This window comes from Podarcis muralis, chromosome 4, assembly GCF_964188315.1.
Source record: "Podarcis muralis chromosome 4, rPodMur119.hap1.1, whole genome shotgun sequence".
Taxonomy (NCBI): domain Eukaryota; kingdom Metazoa; phylum Chordata; class Lepidosauria; order Squamata; family Lacertidae; genus Podarcis; species Podarcis muralis.
Window position 1 is genome coordinate 42,754,035 of NC_135658.1, and position 22,394 is coordinate 42,776,428.

A 22,394-nucleotide genomic window follows, 5' to 3' on the forward strand; every position below is an offset into this window, starting at 1 on the left:
CTTTGGGATGCTAAACCTTACAGGGCTCGCTTCTGGAACATCTGGTGCAGGAGTCTTTTTCGAGACTACCTGCCAGCCTGCCCATTTGCTACATAAATGAACATCACCTTCAGAGCCAGGAGTGCCAGGAGCAACAAGAGCTTCCACTAGATTAATATTATTCAGTTTAGATGATGAGGGACAATTGGAAGTGAATGGAATTGTCTGCACACATAAGAAAAATACAGGCCTTTGCTGCCATAAAGCAGTTCCTGGCATCATTGGGATTCACTTTGCATCTCTGTCATCATCATCAGCAAACTCTCTTGATTTTGGGCCCACTAGATGTCCCTAAGTGTCGTATTGACTAGAATGGAGGCACCAACCCCTTCCCACCCATGTGATCTGGTATCTGCCCACTCCTTGCAGTGAATGGATTTTGGAAATGTTAGTTTCACATTCTTGATCTCTCTCTCTTTTTTTGTGTTGCTCACGCATAGGGCATTCAACTTGCCCTTGACACCACATTGTCCAGCTAGCTTTGCCATCCAATGACTGCAGGTTGAGCATGGTTGTCAGCAAGGATTCCCTCCACATGCACATGCTTTGACCCTGCCAGTCCCAACGGGCACAAGCCCCACCACTGATGAGAAAGATCGCCACACTCCAAGTGCCCTTAAATGAGTAATGTGTCCCTGGGGCTTCAAGACAGACATGGAGTGCCTATATTTTAACACCATCCAATCAAGCGCAGCAAAGATACAAAGTTGTGATACGAAAGTTCACAAAGAAGAAGAAGAAGAAGATGAAGAAGATGAAGAAGATGAAGAAGAAGAAGAAGAAGAAGAAGAAGAAGAAGAAGAAGAAGAAGAAGAGTTTGGATTTGATATCCTGCTTTATCACTACCTGAAGGAGTCTCAAAGCGGTTAACATTCTCCTTTCCCTTCCTCCCCCACAACAAACACTCTGTGAGGTGAGTGGGGCTGAGAGACTTCAGAGAAGTGTGACTGGCCCAAGGTCACCCAGCAGCTGCATGTGGAGGAGCGGGGAAGCGAACCCGGTTCACCAGATTACGAGTCCACCGCTCTTAACCACTACACCACACTGGCTGCTATGCAAACTCACACTTTCCCTCAGGATGGGATGGGTGCTTTGTTTCAGTGTTCTTGAATGGCTTGGTTGGTTGACCTGCTTGCTTTGCTAGCCACCCTTGAAGCCCCAGGTGACTCGGCGGCTCCATTTCTCACTTCTTGCCCTCAGACCCTTCTTTGTGCCTTTGACTGAACGTTGGAACGCTGAATGTTGGAAGATTCAGGACTTCTTCATGCAACACATAATTAAAACTCTGGAGTTCGCTCCCAAAGGAAGCAGTGATGGCCACCAACTTGGAAGAAGATGGTGGCTGTGCCCTGCCTCCACAGTTGGCGGCAATAATGCTTCTGAGTATCAGTTGCTGGAAACCCCAGGAGGAGAGAGTGCTTTTGTGCTCTTGCTTGCTGGTCTCCTGCAGGTGCCTGGCTGGACACTGTGAGAACAGAATGCTGGGCTCAATGGGCTACTGGCCTGATCCAGCTTGCTCCGAGCTCAGTCTGCATGTTTGAAACTATCTTACTGTATTTTGTACCCAAGAGTATTGTAGCTGTGTTCTCTTTGCTGCTGCAAGGAATAAGGCATGAATCAGACCTTTGGATTGAGTAAGTAAAGCTTTTAAACTTACTTAACAGTGTATGGTCTGTTCATTGCCAGAGGGTTAGAGAGGGGGGGCAAGTGCTGCAAGCACACTAAATGGGATATGAAAAGGGGTCTAACAATCTATATTCCCACATTACGCTACTGCTTAACTCTGTGACCATTTAAAACTTTGCTGGGGACTCTCTCCCTCTGGAGAGTGTGTTAAGCCCTATGTTTTGAATCCAGGCATCCTGCCAATTTTTTCTTTGGTTAATTACTCACATGTGGGTCACAGATCCTATTTTCCTCCCACACAAAAGGTGCAGAGGAAAGTGAACCAAGTGAAAACCAAATGTCATGTAACAGCTGATTGGGTAATGTGCGGAATTAGATATGATATATGTAATTGACACATCAGAATCCTGCCATTCCTTCTCACCTCCTTCAGGCCTTTAAACTCAGCTCCTTGGAGCTTGCATCATGTTAATACTTTACCTCATGTGATGAAAAGTATCTCTATTTACTTTTCACCACAGGCCTTGACATGTCCTGAAAAGGTTTCAGCAGAGCCAGGACAAAAATATTTCTGGGGGGAAAATGGGACCAATGAGCTTGCCATGTACACCTGCTGTAACTGGACCGGTGTTCCAGGGAAAGTGTAGGTAATTTTCCTACTTGGGACATAAATATATATATTTAATGGTTCTCATAAATGCGCTCATGTAAAATGGGTGGTTTGTGTATGTGTGTGTGCCATTATCACACAATACTTAAAGGAGGCTGTTAGCAATCCAGTTCCTCTCTGGGTTACAACTTAGAGGAGGATTTCTTTATATTTATTACTTATATTTATAAAACTTTAAATATATTTACAGAAATATACAAATATTTACAATTATTTTGTGATGTCTACCTGTACATCTATCTGTATTGATATAATAATGTAGTAATTATCCATCTATATTCTTTTATTTGTTATTAGAATTTGAATGCCACATTTCAGTGTTCAAATGTCCCCAAACCACTCACATCAAAAGCACAGAACAACACAACACAATCCATTCATTCATTCTGGCCTTAATCCAAGCGAGAGTTAGGCGTTCTTAAAGTCCATGCAACTTAGGTTGCCTTCAGTCAACCTACTTATGGTGCACTCACCCTGTTTTGTTTGCACAAAGTTTGCAGGAGGTTCAACAATGTTGGCTTTTTGTAACTGAGCATTTGTTCTGAATTGTCTGCAGAGAGAGTAAATGACATTTTGTCAAGCAAATGCTACCCATACCGTCCAGTGAATTTTCCTGTCACTTACCTTATTGTAAAACGACCGGATTGTGGGAAGTGTGTTTATTGTTCCAAATCAGCTTTAATTGTACAATTTGAATTTGCTAGGGATGACTGAATCATACCTGAAAATGGCCTGGAAGCATCCTGCCACTATCTGCGCCCACCCACCCCCAATCCAACTCCTGTGTACAGTATTGGTATCAACAGTATCAATCAGTATCACAATCTCCCCAGTATCAACAACAGGGGAGATTGTGGGAAAAGTGGGATTTGCCTGTTAGAAACTATTAAAGAAAAAGAAGTGTTAACAGAATGGGTAGGGTGGATAAAATTGTGACTTTCACAGATTAGGAGGGTGAGGAAAAGCCCAGAGCCTGCCTTGAGGCATGATTTGGGGTATCTGCCTATTTGAGAGTGATGCATCAGTCCTGCATGTGATCCTCATATGGGCTAAGCAAAGCTTTTCGGAAAATTATTTTGTAAAGCAAAATAATTGTAAAGCAAAAAGAAATTAAACGGTTTTTCCAAAATCAAAGGGAACCAAAGACTGGTTAGCACAATGCACCCAGTATTTGCAAGCTTTGTTATAATGCCAAGTATACCACGGGATGTTACAACAGAAATGGCAGTTAACATAAATTAGACATGGTTTAAGAGGCAGACGGAAAAATTTTCAGAGGAGCTTGAAAAGTGATGCCTCAAACTGTTTTCAAAGGCCTGTATTTGTTTTCCCCCTACATCTGAAAAGAAAAGAGGGCAGACATGGAGGAAAATTGATTCTAAAATGTGGGTTGTTGTTTTTAAAATAAAAATAAAAATAAATGAGGAATTATAATTTGACTAGCATTTGGCAATCGTTCCTTGAGCTTTCAGATGAAGGACCTAGGAGTATATTGATATATGATGGCCATGAGCACTTTTAAATCCGACTAATTTCCATGAGAGCATGTACTTAGACTCAGAGGTGTAGTAGTCTGGGGTCAATGGGTTGGGGTTTGCTGACCTCTTACTATTTCTGCAGCCTCTTCCAGAGCCATCCAATCAGCATGCAGACTTTTCAGCAGCTGAGAAGAAGCCCTCTCACCCCTTGTGCTGACTGAAGCCAATCAGAGCGGAAGCAGATGAGTCAGCCACGGAGGATTGGCTCCTAGGTTCACTCTGCAAAAGGTGTGTGGGAAGAACACCAAGAAGCAGTTGTCCTGTAAGAATCCTAAGCTAAGCATTTAGGAACACTGGAAACACGGGGTGCTTCAGGAGAAGGGTGCGCAAGGTCCGCTATATGCCATGGAGCTTTGAGGGGAAACGCAGCTTAAGTCACTCCAAAATAAAATATTGCAGCACTCTGATTAATTGGCCTGTTTATGTGCACAGGAAATAGTAGATCTAGCTGAAAGGACACTCCTGGAGAACTGCTTTGATGGTTGCAATGCATCCCTAGTTATTATTATTGTATAATTACAGGATTATTGTGTTATCTTAGAAGGAGACAAGGCAGTAAGGGTGTGTGGCTGCGATGGGGCAATGGTTAACATGAAGAGCCCCTGCACATCTGAATTTGCCACTACGCTACCACTTATACCTCTGATTTAAATAAATAGGAATAAAAAGTTCTTAAGTCAACCATACTGTGTGTGTGTGTGTGCGCGCACACACACACACACACACACACACACACATATTGGAAATGGCTCCATTCTTTGGCACATATTTCCTGATTATTTTATTGAGCCTGTCAGCTGGGGGAGGGCTCTCAATGTGCCCTGTTGACTTGTCCCCAAATTGGTAAAACTGCTGAGCACTTTCATAGTAAGCAGTGCTGTGTGTCCTGTGTGTGGGTGTGGGTATGTCTTGGAATAGCGTGCTGATCTTGAAGTTGTTTGCTAAATGTTGGCTCTTCATTAACTATATAACTTGCAAAACTTTTTAGCATGTCTCTTCTTCCATTAAAAACTCATGAATGCTTCTTTGCGCTTGCAGAATTGAGCTGGAATTTACATTCATTCAGAAGTTCACAAGCGAGAATTCTGTATATCTTCTTGAAAGTCATCATACCCTTGGCTAAAAAAAAAAAGAAATAAATAGAAAAGAAAAATGAACCTTGCCTGTTTTTGCTTCTTTCAGAAAAGGAAATTCATTAGTCATGTGTTCTAGACATATTCTGGGAGTGATATCAAACACACATTCTTACCAATGTTATTTTCTGCTGGTTTGAAAAGAAGCAAAGCACAGTGGTGACTTCAAACTTTACATTTAACATCATTATTTTATTATTTTATTTTCTAAAAAGACAATCAATGATGCAGGCAAATAATTAAATTCTAAACCATATTTCAGCTGAGCTATTGGGCTTGCAAAATGGGCTGGGGGTCAGTTAGCACATATATTGACCTTCAAGCCATCTCAGAAAAGGGCACCTTCAAGGGCATCTTAGAAAAGTTCTCTTCTGTAAGCTCTCCATATCTTTGGTTCCCATATGGAAGACGGACATGTTATGCTTGCATTGTTGACAGCATAATGTATAACAAGTTGCAGGGTTCCCACGGCAGGAGGTGGTGATTGCTGAACAATAGGAGTGCAATAAAGAATAGTCCTTCTAATCAATATCCTGCCCAGACACTGAGTCAAGTGGCAGTCCTGGCCTATCTAAAACATCTGTAGCGTTTGTTAGTTTTTCATTTGTTTAGTGATAACGTTCATTTTCCTGAGGCAATAAAACTCAGGGACTATCACCTCTGTGTGTTTTTCTCTCTACAGCTTGTTTCAGCTGATTCTGTCCCAGCTTCTACTGAGAGATCACAGTAATTTGCTCTCCGACACTTTGAGCTGAATGCGATGCGATTTACAATATTGGCTATCTTCAGACATTTACCAAAACAGGTCAGGTGAAGTGGTAGAGAGGAATGTACTAGCCCTGCCACCCAGTAGCTGATGGTGTGGTGGCATGCTGTCACTCACCTGACCTCCAGCTGGCTGGCTACATCACTGTCCTTATGGGGAGGCAGAGGGGAAGTAGTGAGGTTGGCATGGTGCAAACACGGCCTGGTGCTCCTGCGGCCTCGGACCCTCGTACCTACAGGACTGCCTCTCCTAGTATGCCCCATGGAGGACCTTAAGGTCCACAAATAACAGCACTTTGTAGGTCCCAAGCCGCAAGGAGGTTAGATTGGTCTCAACTAGGGCCAGGACCTTTTCAGCACTGGCCCTGACTTCGTGGAACGCTCTGTCACAAGAGACTAGGGCCCTGCGGGGCTTGACATCTTTCCACAGGGCCTGCAAGACAGAGCTGTCCTGTCTGGCCTTTGGTTTGGACTCGGTCTGACCCTTATGTTTCCCTCCCCTTATGGGCTACCATTAAAATGAGGCTGCATTTTAAATTGTATTTTAACCTGTATTTTAATAAACTGGTTCTTGTTTTGTTTTGTTTTGCCCCGCCCCATTATGTTTTATTGTAATTTTATTGGTGTTAGCTGCCCTGAGCCTGGCTCTGGCCAGTGAGGGAGGGATATAAATAAAATTTTATTATTATTATCTGTTTGTGCTGGGCCAATCCTCCCACTGTCTCACTCGTCTACCTCCCAATAAGCAGCAGCAATGCGACGGACTGAATATCAGGCGAGGAATGCCATTCCACTCTGCCATCCCCTACTCCCTGCTCCATCATCACTCCCATTGCTCTCAATTCCTGGAGGAAAAGCAAAGAGCCTTGTGCGTTCACTTATGCATGCATTTGGATTTCTGGGAAACCAGGGTTCTAAAACATGCAAGGAAGTTCTATGAGCAAAAAAGGTTCCCCGCTTTGCATAGCTGCCCTCCACAGGCTGAGGGTGATGGGAATGACAACGAGGGGGGCAGAGCTAGCTTTGTCACCCCCACTGCCCCATCCCCAAGTGTTTTCATAACTTCTAGAAGTAACACCTGACTTGGGATTTGGTTACACAATTAGAACCGGTCTGAGTAAGATTGCCCAGAAGTACCTATCTATCACCATGATAGATAGCCTGCTGAACTTTAAAACAACACAACAACAACATCATAAAAAGTTATAACCCACTTTTCACCACCTGGCTCCCAAAGCAGCTCACAACAGTTGTGCTTCTCAGTTATGTGAAGATGGCTTCTGGCTGCACCAATTTTGAGATCAACCGCAGCTTGATGGTGCAAGTGAAATTCTGCCTAGGCTAGCTATTGGTGTAAACATTCCTTTTTAGTTTGTGATTATATGTCAAAGCTTGAGCCAGGCTTAATCCTAGGTGGGACTGTGGTCTTCCTTCCGCTACCCCACTCACTCTGAGCTGATGCACTTTGATAGCATCATGCACTGTCTGAGAAATGTGGATTTCAAGGGCTGTGGGGGTCATGAGAACAGGCCCCTGCTCTCCTCGCCCTGCGAAGGTTGATGTTCGAGCCCCACAGGCCACTGCTTTGATGCATGCCACTGCCACGCTGAAATTATCTGCTGCTAAAAAAGGCAAGAACGCAGACATGAAAAATCTAATGAATTTTATCCTGAGCAAAATGTTTCCATGAGACTGCAGAAGCCCGTTACAGAGGGCATTGCGAACTACTTGGTTTCCAGTAGAAAGCTAAGAAAAACAACATTCATTTAAATGGCTTGACAAAATGCTGCGTTTCTGTTTGGTCAGATCCTGCTCTCATCACCCTGCCTGAAGGATTGAGGACAAAAATGACCATATGTCATTTTTGATGGGGGTGGGAGGGAGCAGCTGTGCCAAGTGGTTTTTGGCAACTCGGTCTAGACCAGCTTCTTTTCAAGCTGCAGGAAATCTGCACAAATTGGGCAGGTTGTGCAAAGCACTTTCTGTCTGTAGTATTGTTTCATGCTCAATGGATTGTAACATTGGCACGGTGATCTTCTGCTCTCATTGATCTATAACCCAAAGCTGCAGCATGTCAATCACTTCCAAATACACAATAAAAGGATGCCCCACAGAATTAGGATGTCAGGGGTTGAATCATGGAAAATGCACTGGTTTTTGTAAGTTTGACTTCCTGTTACATCCAGACCTTGATGTTTCTTTCTGCTTTCCTTCTTGAGGAGACATCAAGACGTGTTGAGCTTTTAGTCATCCCACCAAACATCCTGAGTTATCCTTGCCCTTGTGTCAATGTATGTGTTGAGGGGCAGCTGTCTCCAGGTTGAGAAGGAAGGTCTGAAGGGTGCTTGAAAGTGTGGTTGGTTGGAGGAATTTAAGAGTCCTCCTCACAGTCAGGAATCCTGATTGTGCAAGGTCTTTGACCACAGGGAGGACTGAAACAGCTTAAAACACCTAACCATTGCAGGGGGCCTGTGCCAACTCAAGCAGGTAGAGCAGAAGGCAGGGAGACTAGCGGTAGGTGGAGCCACAGCCAGTGACTGGCTGAGCCAAGTAATTCTAGCATTGTCCCCATCCTTCCTGTTGAAGAAGGAGGGCAACACTGAGGAGCACGGTGACAGGCACTGCCACCCTTAGTCTAGATGCAAGCAAGAAGGCAAGTGGGGGCTGGCTGGCTAAGGGCAGACCGAAGTTGGGGAGATTGTGATCCATTCACCTTAAAGGAACAGCCTCCACTGCTTGCAATCCTGCGCAAGTCCTTCCCGCTCAGTGCAGAAAGGTCAGTCTGTTGCCTCTCCATGGATGCAATTTAAGAATAGTTGAATACGGATGCTTGAATGGAACAGGTGTGGGAAACCTCTGGCCCTGCAGATGCTGCTGAACTGTAATGCCCACCAGCCCCAACAAGCATGGCCAATGGCCAGGGATGACGAGAATTAAAGCTCAGCAATATCTGGTGGGCCAAAGGTTCCCCCACAGCTGCTCTAAACAGCTCTATTCTTTTGGGTGAAGAGGGTAGTCTTCTGCTTCCAGTCTTCAGCTTCCTAGTCAACCATTGCTTCCTAGCATGGATTGTCCTATGAGTGCCATCGCAAGTGCCCCAGACTCTGAACTTTCATTAAAAAACAAACCAACTCTACGTCTCTTGCCATCCTAGAAGGAATGTTTTGGGGCAAAATGTGCAAGTAGCTCAAAAGAGATTTCTGTGAGTCTCCCCGTATCTGCGGGAAGGCCTGACGGGGCTTCTCGCATGTGGAAACTGTTACATAGAAACTGAAAAAGTAGATTTTCTTGGGCTGGAGCTGGATAAAAACAAACAAACAAACAAACAAACAAACAAACAAACAAACAAACAAACATGTCCCTAACTAGTGCCAATGATTGACTGTGGAATCTTCTGCATGCACGACATGTGTCCACTACAGTGGTACCTCGGGTTAAGAACTTAATTCGTTCTGGAGGTCCATTCTTAACCTGAAACTGTTCTTAACCTGAAGCACCACTTTAGCTAATGGGGCCTCCCGCTGCCGCTGTGGCTGCGCGATTTCTGTTCTCATCCTGAAGCAAAGTTCTTAACCCGAGGTACTATTTCTGGGTTAGCAGAGTCTGTAACCTGAAGCGTCTGTAACCTGAAGCGTCTGTAACCTGAGGTACCTCTGTACTACCAAAGAGCTATGTTTTCCCCACCAGGGCAGGAAGCTTCTGCAGAGAAATCCTCAAAACATTGTATCTGAAGAAGTGTGCATGCACACGAAAGCTCATACCAAGAACTAACTTAGTTGGTCTTTAAGGTGCTACTGGAAGGAATTTTTTGTCAAAACATCCTGTTTGCTTGACTTCTAGAAAACAACTACCATGAAATCTTCATCCTGCCATCATCTCTCCTACGATAATAATGGGACTGAGACCATTGAAAGGAGAGGTTGGAACTGCTCCCTGGAGAAGTCCCTTGCAAAATCAGTGGTACCTTGGGTTAAGAACTTAATTCGTTCTGGAGGTCCATTCTTAACCTGAAACTGTTCTTAACCTGAAGCACCACTTTAGATAATGGGGCCTCCCGCTGCGATTTCTGTTCTCATCTTGAAGCAAAGTTCTTAACCCGAGGTACTATTTCTGGGTTGGCGGAGTCTGTAACCTGAAGCGTCTGTAACTCGAGGTACCACTGTGTATCACTGAGCTGCAGAATATCCCCAGGCTGGCAGGGAGCATGTGCCCAGCTTAGTCCTCATCAACAACACCTCCTCGTTGACTTTTAACACTTCCTTATCACTTGCTGGTTCACCTCCCAGAGGTTCTGATTAAATGCCATCCCCAGTGGAATCTCCTGACCCAGTCTCTTGAGAATGCAACAGCTTTAGAGGTGGAACTGAAGCTTCCTAGCCTGGAAAGGGAATGATCCCTGTGGGTGGTTGGGAGCAATATGATCCATCTTCCTGTACCGCAGGATACTTAAAGTATCGTTGTCTTTATATCCACTTTTTAACTTCCAGTGATGGACACAGACAACTTCCCTAGGCATTTTGTTTCATCGTACAGCTATATTTCTTGTCTCCCACTAACTGTATTCACATCAACCGGGAGGGTTTGGCTTTGTTACTTTCACATTCTCCTACTTTACCCTTCATGCTCTACTCTTGTAAATCTCTTCATACTCTTTGGCATAAAATAATCGCCCCCTCATAGAATCATAGACTTGTAGAGCTAGAAGGGACCCTGAGGGTCATCTAGTCTAACCCCCTGCAAGGCAGGTATCTCAACCAAATCACCCATGACAGATGGCCATCCAACCTCTGCTTAAAACCTCCCAAGGAAGGAGAGTCCACAACCTCCCAAGGGAGACTGTTCCACTGTCAAACAGCTCTTCCTGTCAGGAAGTTCTTTCTGGTGTTTCATTGGAATCTTCTTTCTTGTAACTTGAATCCATTGGTTTGGTTCCTACCCTCCAGAGCAAGAGAAAATAAGCTTGCTCCATCTTCCCTGTGACAGCCCTTGAGATATTTGAAGATGGCTATCATATCTCCTCTCAGTCTCCTCTTTCCCAGACTAAACATACCCAGTTCCCTCAACTGTTCCTCATAATGCACTTAAACTGCAGTGCTTTGCGCACTTTTCTGGGAGCAAGCCCCATTGAATATTTGCTCTGTGGGCAATGGCCTTCTGTTTTTTCCAAACCAAGTTTTTTCTCTCTAAAAAAAATAATAATGCAACTTTTATGGTTCCAATGCCATTGAAACCCAGTGGTGAACTCTTATTAAACATACACAAATCCAATTGCAAATATCACCTCTTAAATCATATCAAATTTGCAACACAGCCAGTAGTCTAAATCTTGGATGAATGGGCTTGCAGGGGGGGAAAGTCCTAACAGTACAATCCTGTGCTTTTATGTAAGGCCTACTCTGAAGTAAATTCACTGGAACTTACTTTCAGGTAGCTGTGTATAGGATTGCAGCCAAAGTTAATTTAGGATAGACATGTAGATCTAAATACATGGCTGGATTTATGTAAGGGAGCACATGGATTCCAATGGACATTCAGTAAACTGATCAAAGGACTTTGTAAGCCTTTGTACATTGCCTGTCATTCCAAAAATGTATGAGGGCTGTAAAAAGGGATGGCTCCCAATATGCTTAGTTATTAATCATCCTCCCAGATATAGGTGGCATATCAGGTTGCATTGACCCAGTAGAATATATGATAGCACATTTGCTGGAACTATGAAGGCAAAGCTGATTTTAAGATATTTGTAAAAGGAGAACAGAACACTGTGTGTGTGTGTGTGTGTGTGTGTGTGAGAGAGAGAGAGAGAGAGAGAGAGAGAGAGAATTCCTGGTCTCTTCAGCTGCTTGGCCTGAAAATGGAAAGCCCAAAGCATTTCGAATTCCTGGAGTCTTTTGTCGCTAATGCTTTGCAGGAGGCTTTACTGAGCACCAAGCATCTGGGAGAAATTACAGGAATGTTCTCTTGTCTGCATAGATTTAGGGGAATGGTGCCACTGGGTGGAAGGGTCAAGAAGAAGGTGGAAATGGACAAGAGAATGAAGGAAGCAGGAAGGAGAGAGACAACTGTCAGCAGAACGAAGAAATAAAGGAAGCGAAAGTAATTCAAATCACAGCAAACATAAGACAGATGTAAAAAGGGCTTTTTCAGGGGGAATTCACAGGAACTTGGTTCCGGCACCTCTCAGGTGAGTTCTGGAGCCTCTCAGGTGGGAGCCATTGCCATTCTAAGAGAAGGAGGTGGTGTTCACGGTGAATTCTGGAATCTCTTTTTCTAAAAAAACAGCAATGGATGTAAGAGTGGTAAAAAGCAGTCAAGAGGCAAGAAAAGATAAGGAACCAAGAGTCAAAAAGATGAATTTTAATATAAGCCTAATTTTACAGATTAATTAAAAAGAATCATGCCTGGCGTCCTTCCGAAATTCAAAGCAATTTAAGAGAAAAAGCAGATCATATTTGAATTCACTTAAAATATCTAAGTATTGTTCCATGTTCCCCACTTCTCTCAGCGATGAAAAGTTTTCATGGTAGTCCTACAGGTTTTAATTCTTTTGTTGAAAAAGCACTGGCGGTGTTTTTCTAATATTGATTTACAAGCATACAAGCAGAACATGGTGGAAACAAAGCAGTATCTGAAGAAGTGTGCATGCACACGAAAGCTCATACCAAGAACTAACTTAGTTGGTCTTTAAGGTGCTACTGGAAGGAATTTTTTTTGTTTTGACTATGGCAGACCAACACGGCTACCTATCTGTAACTAGTACTCCAACAGCAGGCTGCAAATTTGCTAATCTTGTATTAGAGTCCAAAGAGCACCCAATATGTTTCATCTTTAGCCCAGTGACAGTTCTTTACATTATCTGTATTTCTGTATCTGTTTTTTCCTAAGTTCAATCTACAAACAGGTTTTTAACTGTTTCTGTGCCACCTCCCACTAGCTGGGGGATGTCCTCTCCTCCAAACTCAAGGCTGGAGAGAGATTCCCCGCAATCAGATGGACATCTGTTGTTTACTCCCATTGCTAACTGTCTGATGGGATTCTAAGAAGGAGGTAAATATATAAGTTCTTGTATAACCAGTGCTTTTTTCTGGGGGGATGTAGGGGTACGCATACCCCTAAACATCTTGTGAATCTTTGTACTTTTGTCCATTTACTGTATTTATTTTTCCCAATTTGAACTATAAAATAGTGATTTTCTTGAGTCAAAATGAGAGTACCCTTAAACATTGTTAAAGAAAAAAAAGCACAGTGTATAACTATACATTTGTATTCAAGAAGACTTTAGTGGAGTGATAAACATTTCTTTGGTGGAGAGTGTGGATTTGATTCTGCATGATGTTTAATTTTTGATGATATCCCAGCAAGGAGTTTTATCATCACAACAATCTTGTGAAGTGGATTAGGGTTCATCCACACTTTCGCTTGACCAGCTTTGATTGTACTGTGTACCTATTAATGCCCCTGGCTCCAAGAGCTTTTCTTGTTGTTCTGTAGCTGTGCCTTGCTAAATATTGACCTTATCCATGGAATTGGATCTTATCAGATGCTTTGCTTAACCAATCAATTCAGTGGGTAAGATCGGATTTTCACAAGGCAACAAGAAAAGCTCTTGGACCCCAGGGGAATTAAATAGTAAACAATACAATCAAAATACGAGGGAAAGTTAAGTGTGGATGAGCCCTCAGACTCAGCAAAAGGGTCTTGCCCCAGGATCTTAGATACAAGCTTGTCTGTCTGCTGGCAGCTTTTAAAAAAATTATTATTATTTATTAAGGGTGGCCTGCCTTGGAGCAGGATGGGGGTGAGGGAAGCAAAACACAATGATGCAATAAACACTTTGGGTGTGGCGCAAAATTGTCAGGGACACAGGGCACTTGAGTCCTTTGGCTGATAGAGAACCGGAGCAGTGGCTTGTAAGCAGCAGGTCTCTGTGAAACGGTTCCCAAAGACTTTGTGCCAATTTCAGCACACAATGTTATCACTAGGAGCCAGCACACGGCCAGGCCTGCTGTGTTCACACAGTTTGGCCACCGGGGATTCAGCAAGTCCTTACAGATCTCAGCTGTTCATACTCCGGCTTCCTGGTTCTTGATGGCAAAGGACTAAGGAAAACCCTTTCTTCTCTGGTAACCCTTAGGGACTTATCATTCCTTGCACAAAAGCTGCAATTATCACCAGAATGTGAAACTGAGTGCCCATCTCCCACCTTTTGAATGCTTATACTCTTTTCATGATCATAACTTCTGTTGGTCATATTGGTTCAGTTAGTCGTTTAGTTGTTTGTATCTGTTCAGGTAAGGGGTGGCGCTGTGGGTTAAACCACAGAGCGTAGGGCTTGCCGATCAGAAGGTCAGAGGTTCGAATCCCCATGATGGGGTGAGCTCCCGTTGCTCGGTCCCAGCTCCTGCCAACCTAGCAGTTTGAAAGCACGTCAAAGTGCAAGTAGATAAATAGGTACCGCTCCAGCGGGAAGGTAAATGGCATTTCCGTGCACTGCTCTGGTTTGCCAGAAGCGGCTTAGTCATGCTGGCTCCCTCAGCCAATAAAGTGAGATGAGCGCTGCAACCCCAGAGATGTCCGTGACTGGACCTAATGGTCAGGGGTCCCTTTACCTTATCTGTTCAGGTGGCATTCTCAGCCCGCTGGCCTCAAGAGTCTTAAAGAGAAATTCGCCCTTTTCTTGAGATTCCCCTTACCTATTTATGGTTTTATTCCTGTGATTCAGTTTCTTAAAATTTATTTATTGTAACCTGCCCAAAAACCTTTATGTTATGAGGTGGCATATGAAGGACACAAATTAATAAACAAGCAATACAGCATTTTAAATACTGTTTGTTTTAAAGTTTGCCCTTCTTTTTCTGTTTTGCTGGTCTATTATGTTAAAGACCCACTGCCTCCTTGAGCTTGGGCCCTGATACAGATCAGGTGTTTCACCCTGACATGGTAACAAAGGAAGCTGAGTTAAACCATGGGCCCATCTAGCTTGGTATTGTCTACACTGGCAGGCAGCAGCGCTCTGGGATTTCAAGCAGGGAATCATTCCCATCCCTCCCTGGAGGATGGCTTTCTGCATCCAAGCAGAGTATTGATCACTGAGCTACAGCCCTTCCCCAATTTGCAGCAGCAGCAGTAGGTTTTTTAAAAGCCACCAAGAGCACAGCTGTAGAGCTAATACACCTTCTAGTTCAGCCCTTTCTTTTTGATAAGAGGTAGGTAGGAGTTATTTATAGCGTGTTCCTCTCCTCTTTAGTCCACCACCTTTGAGAACTGGAATGTAGGTTTTTCTTTCTAAAAAAGAAATAACAACTGAACTGCAAGGTGTTAATCTTTGGGGATTAGTTGCTGATGGAGACTTTCCACATAAGGACCCAAGTGCTGTCACGCTTCTGTCTATATCCTGAGGGCATGGACAAAGTATTCAGCACCCTTCTGAGGATGTGAAGACAAGCATTATCCAGGATTTGATACCAATGCAAGAGAAAGGCATGCAAAAATGGCACCAAAGGTTTTTTGTATCACACCAACACCTCCAGAGTCCACCTAGCCTTCCTTTTTAAAAATAGCACAGAGATGCTATGTTGTGTCATCTTGTCTTTGAGGAAGACGGTTAAGTATCCGGTACCAAATGAAGTCCTTTCTGAGCATCCCTGGTGTTACTAGTTTTCAGCACAGAAGTACAACGCAATGGTAAAGAGACTCTGAGTGCCTCCAGATGACTTATCTAATTGAACATTCATCCTGGGACTCAGCTATACAGCTGCAAATAAAGGGTTTTAAACGTATTGCAAAGTGCAATATGCAAATGTGACACTAGATGGCAACAGTGATCTATGCAAAATTCATTTTATTTTTCAAAACTTTTTTTTTAAAAAGCATTTTCACAGCGTTTTTTAATATGTGTGTAGATTCCACCCTGATTTGCTTGTACAAAGCTTATAGGGAGGTTAGATTATATCCTGTCTTTATTGCACATTCATTCTGATCTCTTGGCAGGGAGGTTATACGACAATCAACATGCCTCCTGGTTTGCTTGTGGGGTTTTCTGTTAATCCCATGGATCATTTGTTCATTCTGTGCTTCTCAGTGCATTACCTAGTCCCTTTGCTGTTTATTTTTTTCAGTTAGTACATCTGCTTTAGCAGAGATGTATCTTGCAAATATCCAAGTCTTGTTGGATTCCAACTCCCATCAGCCACAGCCAACCTGGTCCAAATCCAAGGATCATGGGAGTTGTAGTCAAACAACTTACAGAGGAGAACAGATTCCCCATACCTACACTATTCCCAGAATTCCTGTTAATTACAGTGAGTGATCTGAGTTGCAGTCCACAGGCCCCTTTATAAGTATGAATTTGTCAGAGTTGAAGATATGGGAGCTGAGTCACAAAATGCAGTTGTGAAATCCAATATGTTAGATTCCTTTGCTTTTCCAGTCAATGGGGTTGCAGTCACTGTAGCCTGCATCTCCAAGTATGGGCAACACAAGACTACCACTGTAGCAGTAAAGGGCTGTGCTGCTCGCACCTTTTTTGACCCACCACACAGCCAGCAACATTCCCATGGAAAGGCCTCCTTCCATGATTCAGAGAATGTCTGGCCAGTTGTTCTGGGAAATTAATTGCTTGTGAATGGCCTGGATCCCATGTTAGGAAAACAGACCTTACAGGCTCAACTGCTTCCAAGCCCGAGAACCTTTTATTTTTATTTTTTAAAATAAATTGCTGGAGCATGAGAGGCTTCCGTTCTTTGCTGGCATATTTTGCACTGTGCCCAGAGAAACAATCATATCAGGCTCAGGAAGGCTAGTGCCTGGAAGGGCAGGGAAACAGGAACTGCCCCCACGGATGTCCTCCCTGGAGGGAGTCAGCCACTTTTCTGGGAACAAAACATCGTGGTGAAAAAAAAGTGGACGCCAGTTTCAGCTCAAGGTTCACAGCAAGGCACCTACTTCATTCTGTCAGGACCAGGAAAACGGAGACAGCTCCAAAGCTTTCTCTTGGGAGCCAAGCTAGGATCTCACATGTGGAGTCCTGGCTGTGGCAGGGAGTTCAGGCAACTGTCATAAGGCTATATTGCAAACCCCAGAATCTGAGGAAGAAGAAGACTGAGGTGTACATCCCATAAATTTAAAGCAAATTGTTTTCTTCAAAGAATCCTCAGAACTGTAGTTTAGCCCTCACAGAGCTAGTTCTCAGCATCTTCACAAACTACAGTGTCTAGGATTCTTTGGGGCAAGTCATGGGTGTTAAATGTGCTTTAAATGCATATCACCTTTGACTAGGTGGAAACAATATGTGTTTAGCTCACAACTGCTAGCCAAGTGGGCCTTCTTTGGCTTCTTTCATTCCAATGCTATCTGGGTGAATTGAAGGGTGTAATGCTAATGGAGGTGGCAGAAACAAATGCGAACTCAGTCAAAATGCTATCTTCAAAAATGTATCCGGAATATTTGCCCGGCTTTGCACTATGGAAGAAAAAGCATGGATCTTGGGCACTATAGCATTGTTGTTGTTGTTGTTGTTGTTGTTGTTGTTGTTGTTGTTGTTGTTGTTGTTGTTGTGACATAGCCTTTCCTATGCTGCAGGCCATTTGGTTCACTTGGGATCTACCACTAGAAGAACACTTTACATTTTTAATGCTATAATTTAAATTCCTGATCAATTCATTCATTCCGTTTTCAAACCACCCGTCGTGAGTGAAGATCCCAGGGTGCACTCGAAGGAAACCACAAATGGACGTCATCAAAACTCTAAACAGTCATTCAAACCAGCAATATTCTCATCATCCAATCACTGCATCCTTACAGCAGCAGGCATAATGAGAGGACATGACCTGGAACACATCAATATTACCTGGGTGGAAAGTTGCATCTTGAGTTGATGCTTGGAAGTTCAGCAACAGGGGTGGCAACCACATCTCTAGGGCTACAGCTGGGAATTGCAGAAAGGGACAATCTCATGTCCCTGCAAAATGGGCTCCATCCAGTGGAGGAGCCACAAGAAGGGTCTGTCTGTTACCAGCTCAGACCATTGGTCCATCCAGACCTTTTGCAGTGACAGCCACATCCTTCTGCAGAGTTATGCCCTAATTCCCCAGGTGAGCTTCTTTATTAAATGCTGAGGATACCAGTAAAAAACAAAAATAAAGCATTCATTAAAATCTACTGAGTAGAAAGTTTAGGGTCAGTTCAACTGTTAATTTACTGTGTCCAATTTATTTCATTAAGTATTTTTTGCATTGCTCCAAGGTAGCATATATGGTTCTCCCTCTCCCCATTTTAATCCTCAATAGAACCCTGTGAGGGACATTAGGCTGAGTAACGGTGACTGGCCCAAGGTCACCCAGTAAGCACTTGAACCCTGGTTTCCCAGGTCTTAGTCCTGCCCTCTAACCACTACATCACACTGTTCTGTATTCACAAGAATGTACTTGTGAGATCACGGCTCTAGAGGAGAGAGATCATAAAACAGTGCATTGAAATGCATGTAAGTGTTTATGTTTGCTTTGGAACAGAAAAAAAACCACACCGTTCAAGAAAGTTCGCCATTCACCTCACTAAAAAGCTACAATCACACAACGGAATTCAGTCCACAGTAAATGGTGGGGGGAAAGCACCAATAATACTGTGTATGTGGGGATTATTGCTTGTTATTATGGTATGCATTTTCTGCTTTTATATTGTAAACTACCCTGTAATCTTGGGTGAAATCTAAATCTTCATCACCGCCACTGCATGAATCCTTAGGATACTCCTCATAGGAAAGAAGAAGGTAGTTTAATAACCACCTAAACTAGGAAATAGCATAAGGATGGAAGAACGAGGAAATCCCAATGAAAGAACAGTGGCAAGAAAAATTGATGAGCTATGCAGAACTGGCTAAATTGACATATAAATTGCGGGACAAGGACAACTGTGACTTTAAGGAAGAATGGGAGCTTTTTACAAATTATCTAAAAAGACAATAAAATGAACTGGACTCCTTGGCAGGTTTTGAGTAAACATACACAAATTTATTGGTCGATAACAGGGTAGATAGATAATGTAAGGATATGTATAATTTCATAACATGCAGAGAACAATATGTGCTGAGAAATCAGAGAGAGGAGCTGAGGAAAGTCTCTGGGGAGAGGAGAGAGGGTTTGAAGGGGAGATGAGAAAAAATGGGGGAAATAATGAATATGATATGTTTTGATAGTTTGTATGTTGATAATTTTTTTTATTAAAAAATAACCACCTAAATTAGGACAAAGGGAATAGGCTCAGGTTACATCCTAAAGTTACTATCAATCCTAAATAAACCATATTCATGTGCGAATACAGCACCCCCTTGTGGAATTAACCAAAGGCCTGCAGTCAAACAGCTAGCGATTTCAAAGCAGTATGCAGTCCGTTATCTCTACTTTCTCTTCCTCAGGTTCCTTTTCATGGTCAAAGTCATCCCTTTAGTGTTCTTCTTTCCCCCTCATTTTGGTGGACAATGCTCAAGTGCCAACCCTCCTTTCCTAAGCGTCCCTGGTTGCTCCCCCTGGCCAGCAGCCCTTTCAGACCCATTCCCCTTTCTTCCTATCCCAAACGCCTTCCCTAGGCCCTCTGATATGGCCTGCCCTAATCCTAGACTGCATACACACCATACATTTAAAACAAATGTTCACCCACCCTCCCGGCAAATCCTGAGAATTATAGTTTACTTCTCACATTCCCAGCACCCTTAAAAACCTTCAGTTCCTAGGATTTTGGGGCATGTGTATGTGTACGTGCCTAAAATGTATGGGGCTGACATTAACTCACTTTTACTCATGAGTATACCCATTGAAATTAATGGACCTACGTTATGGCTATTCCTTTCAATGGATCTACTCTGAGGAAAAGGAAAAGTTAGTTGAATATACTGCATGGTAGGTATCCAGGCAGCTCTAGAGATCAGGGTAGTTCAGGCAATGGGAACCACAAATCATTTCTGAGGATAAGAGCAGCTGAGCCAATGGCTGCCACAGAATGAATCACCATTACCTTCACCGCAAAACCCTTTAGCGATTTACAATACAGATAATTTGCAAAATAAAACAAAAGAAAACAAAAATGATACTCTCTAGCCTTAGCCAGGATCCAAAGGGAGAAACACGGATACACAGTATATACAAAGAAAAATATTTTATTGGTGTGACTAGTTTTAAAGGAACTTTAAAAGTGCATAAATCTTACGAAGTTCTCCTTCAGGAACGCGTGTCCATGGTTAAAATAACATAAGATGGATAGCTAATATAAACTGATATAAACTCAGTTATAACAAGCGTCGAGAAAAAGCCGATATCTCGATAAGAGGAAACCTTAGCCGAATTGTTCAGGCGATGGCACAAGGCTTAAGCTGTTGAGTGTTTTTGTGAACAAACTACAAAACCATACTGAGTCAGGCGAACCCTTAAAAAGTTAAGCACAATTTGTGCTACTTCATTTGAGTACAAGAGGAGGCTCTGCCCCCCCTCCAAGTAGGTTGCCATGTCGTTGTGACTTGCATTTTACCTCCATTATATTAAAAATCACCCAGCTTTTTACAAAATGTTTTGCTTGGTCTCGATCTGTAAGGAACATCTGGCCCTCCAGATGTGGACTCCAACTCCCATCAGCACCAAGCTGGACAGAGATGATGGTAGTTATCATCCAACACCTGTAGGGTCCTTGGTCTGGATCCTAATAGCGGGGTAATCTTAGTTGTGGCTTCTAGAGCCATTGTGATCTGGTAGCTGCAGCAAGGACCAAGGAGCAGAGATGGTGGGGTGTGTGGGTACAGCTGAATTTCATTGATTCATTTGAACTAACCAGTTCAGTTTACAGCCACACACACCTACGACACTCAATGTTGGAAGGTCCTCTGAAAACGTGCACAGCCATATGGAGAAGTCAAGAGGTACGGGTAACATTCGATATTCGTCTGCTGTAGTCCTTACACTAACTTTGTTAAAGTGACTTAGAAACTCAGGATTTCCAACCATATGAGCCAACTGGGGTTTTCTAGTAATGTAGCACAGTTTTTCTTGCAGGGGACTCCTCAGTGTCTAGCCTTAGTGTTTAGTGGATGGCCTGTAGGTTTGCTATGTTCAGCACATTAGCAGGAAACATGAAAGCTGATTTTGAGCTAAGCAGATCAAGAGATGATAACTTTGTTGCAGGGGTCGTTCAGTCCCACAATCTGCAGCTGTGTCCTATCTATCTGACAGGAACGCGCCCTCATGCATGAACTGCTCTGCTCAACAAAAGGGCCCTGCCTTACCCTGACACCATTGTGTAGGAAATCCCCTTGAAACAAAAAACTCGTTCTCCTCTCTGCTGTTCCATGCACTGGACTCCAAGGAAAGGTCTGGGTTGCAAAGGCAGCTTGATTTCTCTGTGTTGCTGCAAGGAAAAGTGTGATGCTTTATTTCCAAAATGAGTGGTGGCCGAGGTTCAAGTTGACGTGGAACAGCTTCCATAGGTTACTAGATTTGTCTTCTTTTACATACATACATAGGGACGCGGGTGGTGCTGTGGTCTAAACCACAGAGCCTAGGGCTTGCCGATCAGAAGGTGGGCGGTTCAAATCCCCGCGATGGGGTGAGCTCCCGCTGCTTGGTCCCTGCTCCTGCCAACCTAGCAGTTTGAAAGCACGTCAAAGTGCAAGTAGATAAATAGGTACCGCTCCGGCGGGAAGCTAACAGTGTTTCCGTGCACTGCTCTGGTTCGCCAGAAGCAGCTTAGTCATGCTGGCCACATGACCCGGAAGCTGTACGCCGGCTCCCTCGGCCAGTAAAGTGAGATAAGCGCTGCAACCCCAGAGTCGGTCACGAATGGACCGAATGGTCAGGGGTCCCTTTACCTTTACATACATACATACATACATACATACATACATACATGTGTGTGTGTATGTATGTATATATATATCTGCATGTACACACACACACAGAGTGGTTTTTCCCCTAAAAAATGTTTAGGGGTACTCTCATTTTGACTCAAGAAAATCACCATTTTATAGTTCAAATTGGGAAAAATAAACACAGTAAATGGACAAAAGTACGACAATTCACAAAATGTTTAGGGGTATGCATACCCCTGCGTCCCCCCAGAAAGAAAGCTCTCTCTCTCTCTCTCTCTCTCTCTCTCTCTCTGCACTTCAGGCTGTGTGCCTCTGAGTACCTGCAGAAATCCCCCCTAGGAAAAGTTTCTTCCCCCCCCCCCCTGAACATGGGAAAAGGGTATTTCACTTGTGAAAGAAATGCAGCTTTGACTTTCCTGTCTGCTGTCAAAGTAGCCTTTGACTTACTCTTAGCCTGCCTCCTAGCTTGCCTGCCTGGGGCAGTGATGGGGCAGTTACATAGCCACAGAGGTAGCCATAGCTTAGGAAAGCAGAAAATCACTTGAACGTGAGGGGCAGCCTATGCATTGGGCTGTCTTCATTGCATGGCAGCTAGAAGATCAACACTCACAGGCGTGGGCATGCAGTCTTGCTGAATGCACCCTGCAAAAGGGTAGCAGCTACTTCTGTGCCCTTCCTGTTGAGTGGATAATGCACAGTCACTAACACACAGTGTTTTCAGCACACATGCATGAACACCATCTTCCTATAGACATAAAAATGTAAGATTGCCATCA